This window comes from Hyperolius riggenbachi, chromosome 2 (assembly GCF_040937935.1).
Source record: "Hyperolius riggenbachi isolate aHypRig1 chromosome 2, aHypRig1.pri, whole genome shotgun sequence".
Classification (NCBI taxonomy): Eukaryota; Metazoa; Chordata; class Amphibia; order Anura; family Hyperoliidae; genus Hyperolius; species Hyperolius riggenbachi.
Genome location: NC_090647.1, coordinates 522,896,268 through 522,902,899, shown reverse-complemented (window position 1 = coordinate 522,902,899; position 6,632 = coordinate 522,896,268).

Here is a 6,632-nt window from a genome sequence, read left to right as displayed (position 1 = left end):
AAAGGGGGACACTTAATCCACGCCCCTGCCACACCCATAATCACGCCCCTGGCACACCCCTAGTCCCACATACCATAAGAAAAATAAGTTGTTTTACAATGCAAACCACTCTGGTCCTTTCTATCCTGATTGATTTTCCTTCACATTGACATTGGAAAATAAGACATTTATCAATTTAAAAGATGGGAATAAAGTTTAGAGTCAGCTTAACACATTTTTCAGTAGAAAAATACATATATTGACACAGATCTGTACATCAGTCATGAAAGAGGGACAAATGAGGAAGAAAGAGGGACAGTGGGACATGGCTCCCAAAGAGGGACTGTCCCTCCAAAAGAGGGACAGTTGGGAGCTATGATGGTGCAGAAGTGTCTTGGAGATGTTCTCCCCCAATTATTGTGTGTCCCATGTGTCCTCCTGTGTCCCACATGTGAAAGTATCGGCAGCACGTCTCACCTCATCCATCGGATTCCGGGGCGATCAGAGAACTCTCCACTGTTCCCGTAGTGTTGGCTTCTGCTGATGAGCGATTGGGGGAGTGGAGAAGGAAACGTGGGAGCAGAAGTAACATGGTAACAATACAGGGAGTACCCAAAATCGTGGCGGGTCGGTGGCTTGTATCACACGGGCATTCCTAAGTCGAGGACTTCCTGTATTATAAGACACATATAAGACACAGTGATTTTTTTTCTGCCCATTTATGGGGGAGAAAAGTTGTCTCTTATATGAAAAAAATACGGTATTTATTAAGTGGCTTGAGAGAAGTCAGCGGGGACACTTTCCCTTTAAAGAACCATATTTTTCAAAGAAACTTGGCCTTAATTGTTCTCTGCATCAATATTTCCTGGTGAAATATCTTTTATAGAAGAAATTGCCAGTCTGCAGCATAAAAGATGAAATATTTGGCAGATCTCTAAAAAAAAAGGTTACAGCCAACGATTATTACCTCTAGATTAGGTCGCGCACAGATGCTTGGAATATATAGAGACGGCGCTCCCCGCAGGCTGTACCCCGGCCTTTTATATATTAGCAAGTCGCAGATTTACAGCCATGATTTACTCACTGTCTGCAAGAGCGAACAGAAACTTCTCAAATCTCGCAACCGTAAACTCCAATAATATTTATAGAAGACTTAATATCGCACTATCACCCATGGCTGCCTCTGCTGAATTAAACTCTTTCAGGCGGCTGAGCAATGCAGCATGTGTCATAGATTGAAGCAACATGACTGATACCAGTCCCGGGATTCATGCATATTGGAATTGAGAGGAAATGACAAGTACAGCGCAGATGTCACCCAGCTCGTGACAGGTGCCTCTCCTGTGTGACGTAGACCAAGCCAAAGTGTTTCCCGAGACTAGAAGATCGGAAACCATATTGCTGCTGATGCTTGATACCAGAAAATTAACTCTTCTGTCTTCAAACTAAACATATTGTGATTTATTGCCATGTGGGAAGCCAGTTATATTTAGTGGGCTTGGTAATCTAAAATGACGTATAAACTGCTGCTGCTGCCAGTTGCCGTATTCAGTAGCTGATCATGATTGGAAAGTCAGCTACAGTCATGGCAGGAAGTTAAAGACAACTTATAAAAACCTGTCATTAGAATTACTCTGTAGTATTGGACGAATCAGAGAATGCAGTGATTTCCAGCGAAAGTTGGATAATCTCAAAAATTGTAGGCCAGTTAGACTTTAAAATACTCGGTAGTATCTAAGTCCTTTTGATTGGCCTACAATTACCGCAGCAATCCAATTTCCATTTAAAAAAATCTGCATTCTCTAATGGCTAATTGCTTCCGTTGGCTGTGATTGGTTTAAAATTACAGAGTTGTGGTTAATCGGAATTCTTAGGATATCTGATTTTCGGATGCCGTTTTCCAACTTCCAATTTTCTGTTCCATTCCTATTCATGAACTCCATTAGGCAATCAAAAACTTTTTATTTATTTATTTATTATACTGGTTTTAAATTGATTTTCCAGGTTCTCTCTTGAGATACAGCAGATAAAGTCAGAGTACAATCCGTAAAGTAAACCAGTGTTACAAAGTAGCATGAGTATAGGGGACAAACATCCCAAAACAATGGCTAATGTTAGCATAAGCAGAAGATTTGTTAGTTATATCATGGAATATAAAATGAGATGGAAAACTGTAAAGGTAAACCAGGTAAGGACGAATGGGGCTGAGATATGCAGATCATAGTAAAACCTATTGTTCCTTGCTACCTCAAACATAAGCAAAAGATGTGAGATGAAGGTCCTATGATTTATAGTCTGGCTAACAGAGCCCCAAGTATGGACCGTATCATTGAGGATAAACCAAAGTAGGGAAAGAGAGAGAAAAAGAAAGAAAAAGGAGAAAACTAAAGAAAAGAAAACAAAAAGATCAGTGGGATTAATGTTAGAGGTTAGGAGGTCACACCGAGGGTCAACTAGTATTAGTAGGAAGGCTGGCAATCAAAAACTTTAACGAAGCCCCAGGTGAGTTCATCTCATTTTTTGGGGGTGACTTTAGGTTCACTTTAAGGAGCTGTGACCTTCACCCCACATACTCAAGGCCGATCGGAGACGGTACTTCTCCACATGCTACCATAGAGTGGTTGCCTCCTTGCGCAACCCAGATTTGTGAGTATAACTTTATTGTTATATAACACCACGCTTGATTACCAACAATATTACACCAGATTAGGCTGGTCTCCTTTTGTCTTTTTGTGTTTCTGAAAGTTCGTCTAAAGCACAGAATCTGTAATAACAGTCACAGAATGAATATGAATTAATATGATTTGCATTGAAAGACATCCATGGCTATAATTACTAGGTAATGCCCAGTGGTGTTGATCCAGGGATTTTATTTGATTGCCAATGCCATCTGGAGTCGAGAAGGATTTTTTCCCTTTTGGGGCTAATTGGACCATGCCTTGTAAGGGTTTTTCGCCTTCCTCTGGATCAACAGGGATATGTGAGGGAGCAGGCTGGTGTTGTACTTTGTTTTCTGGTTGAACTCGATGGACGTATGTCTTTTTTCAACCCAAATAACTATGTAACTATAAATAAATGTGTAAGAAAATCCAAAACACAAAAAGGGTGAGAGAGCCCTGCCCTTTGTGATTTTACAAGCTAATGGAATGGGGGGTGGGGGGGGGGGATCTAAAGAAATGGGGGATCTAAATGAATGGCAGGGGGATCTAAGGAATGGGGGGGATCTAAAAGAGTTGGTTTTGTGATCCTGTCTGCTTCCTGTGAGGCTTCTGGGAAATACATTACAGAATATTTGAGGATCACTAGATGAGAGAAGCATATCGTCAGTCAATACAAGAGGAATTATAATAGATAGGCAGCCGGGTGATTGATGCATCTGTATATACAGTGCGGTGATCTGCAGAGACCAAGACTCATTCAGAGTATGGACTGTGTCATCCTTGTGTGCATCCATTAACAAAGAGCTCAATCAACATCCTGCCACTTGTGCTTTCTGAGGCAGAGACGTATATCCTTTCACGCAAAATATTGTTTCTTGACAAAAGAATATTGTTCGTACATATTGTGATACTAGGAAATACATCTGTCCTTGCAGATGTGCCATGTTGATTATTATACACAGACAACACCTAACATACCTACATTACCTCTATGCTATGCTGGCTTCCTCCTCCATTTCCCATCATGCTCAGGTAAAAACAGGAAGTTTTTCAGGCTGGCTAGGTGTGAGTCGGCAGTCCCTGAGGATCTATATACTCAGGTGTGTGCATGTGTAATGCAACAGACTAAATACAAAACCAGACATGCAGCTCAATACCAAACTACACTTTCTAACTTTGTTTTGCTCCCGCCCACCAAGCTAACATCAAAGTGGGCCCATCTGCCCCAAACTCCCCGCATACCTGAAGTTCGAGCAATGATATCACACTGGGGCTTCCAACCAGGTATCTGCCATTAATTAGAGGCATGCAGGGGCATAACTAAAAATCATGCCCCCCCCCCAGAAAAACTTTGATGGGGACCCCCAATATTCTCACCATTTCCCTTGCCTACACACACGGACCCTCACAGTCTGGGGGCCTATCTTGCAAGGGACATAAAATAAATGCAGCCATCGTAATCTTCACTCCCATAAAAAGTGTAGCCCCAAAAAAACCTGATCTGAAGGATGGATGCCTTTATTGGAGGGAGACAGGGCCAGATTTACCATAAAGCACTGTAGGCACATGCCTACAGGCGCCTAATGATGGAAAGGTGGCTCACTTCCCTCCCAAAGCGCCTCTCTCCCTCCTGACCTTCACTATGCAGAATCCTGATGAGAGTGTAAATTAGAGGTTACTCACCTGGCTCTCTGAAATTCTACTGACAAGATCTTCATTCAGTCTGGGGCACCTCTAGCTACTAAATACTCGGGGGCACCTCTAGCTACCTATGCTGGACAAGGGAAGTAAGGGAAAAGTGACAGCTGAGCCAGCACACTTGCGGTGCAGTTCGGTGGGGGTTTGTAGGTTCATGGAGGGCAAAATCAAAGTTGCAAGGAAATCTGTGCCTATAGGCTCCGTCCTGTGAGGTAAATCTGGGCCTGTAGGGAGTGAAGTAGTAGTTACAGCTGTGGGTCTCCCCTTGTAGCTCTGGACCCCCCTGCAGTTGCAGGGTTTGCCCCCCTGTAGTTACACCCCTGGAGCCAGGCTGACACAGCAGATTTTAATGGTGGGATGAGGCACTACTAATCCATCTCCTCTTCTGCTGATTGGAGAAAAGTTTAAAATATCAGGTTTCTGGCCAGCGCCAGCACCTGATAAATACCGGATGGGAGCAGTGAAGGCAATGCAGATATTGGCAAGGATTGTGGTGGGCAGATTAAGGTTAGGCATTGGGGCAGTTGGTTAGGGTTAGGCATTGATTGGGGGCTCAGTTAGGGTTAGGAATTGATAGAGAGAGGGCTCATGACAGAATAGTATTAGGTTTAGTTAAAGTTTAATATCAGCAGATTTCCTTGGTCGGTAAGGGTTAGGCATTAGTTAGGGGGGAGGGTTGGTGATGGTTAGGCATAGGTTGGTGGGAAGGTTAGGGTTAGGCATAGAGGGAGGGCTTAAGTGAAAGAAGGGATGTGTTTTGTGATAGTAAACTACCTGTAAAATTTTAGAAGTGCCACTGCCCAGTAGTATAGGATCCAAGCTGGGTCATTTTACCGACAACCTCCTGCTGCACCATTTTTACATGTATGCGAAAGGGAGGGTTTGGTTTACAAAACAAAAGTAGAAATTGCCTTTAAAGGTGATGGACTGTGGGATGAAATGCAAGAAGGAGAAAAAGTCAGTCAAGTGAGGGTGATTTATTAACCACTTGAGGACCCACCCTTTACCCCCCCTTAAGGACCAGCGCTGTTTTAGCTGATCTGTGCTGGGTGGGCTGTGCAGCCCTTAGCACAGATCAGGGTGCAGGCAGAGCGACCAGATCGACCCCCTTTTTTCCCTACTAGGGGGATGATGTGCTGGGGGGGTCTGATCGCTCCTGCATGATGGGTGTTGCGGGGGGGGGGCACCTCAAAGCCCCCCTCCGCTGCGGAATTCCTCCCCTCCCTCTCCTACCTGTTCCCCCCCGGTGATCCGTGCTGCAAAGGACGCTATCCGTCCTGTGCAGCCAGTGACAGGCTGTCCCCTGTCACATGGCGGCGATCCCCGGCCGCTGATTGGCTGGGGATCGCCGATCTGCCTTACGGCGCTGCTGCGCAGCAGCGCCGTACAATGTAAACAAAGCGGATTATTTCCGCTTGTGTTTACATTTAGCCTGCGAGCCGCGATCGGCGGCCCGCAGGCTATTCACGGAGCCCCCCGCCGTGAATGGACAGGAAGCAGCGGCTCGCGCGAGCGGCTGCTTCCTGATTAATTAGCCTGCAGCCGGCGACGCAGAACTGCGTTGCTGGTCCTGCAGCTGCCACTTTGCCGACGCGCAATATGAGTGCGCGGTCGGCAAGTGGTTAAAGGTAGAGAACAGAAGAGATTTAACAAACTTGGGTTGGATATAACAAAAACAAAAAAAGTTGTTAAAAAAATATGCTACTTTATGTTTAACTACTTTAGGACCTTCATCATTGAAATCCCTGTTTTGATGGCTACCTGGCTGCCCGGGCGTTAATTTCAATCCACCGACGCCGCTCGTTCTCACCGTTTTCGTCGCTCCCGACGATTTTACCGCTGTCTCTATAACGGCAGAGTTCTGTGAGCGGGTCAGGCGCCAATTTAATGTATCAATCAATGTAAGCAGCTCCCATTGGCTTACATTGGCAGGGTCAGGAGGCAATAAAAGCAGCTCCTGACCAGCTCACAGGAATTCTGCCGTCATAGAGACGGCAGAGTGGGTGGTCCAGGTTCCTGACGTGTGACAGTGATTGCGGCGGGTATGTGCGGCGATTCGCCATTCGTCAGTGTTCCGACGTTTCTGTTACTAGCGGTCTCTGGTCCTCAAGGGGGCAGAGACGGCTGGTACTTGTTTAAACAGCTTAGAAATTCATTTTTCCCCCTCAGTCTCTAATGCCGAGCTCAGTTTCATACCATTGGAGTTCTTTTTTTCTTTATCATTTACATGTCTCTTCATGGCATGAAGTTAAATATATACGTAATCACGTAATTGGATGATTTGGAATGAGAAAA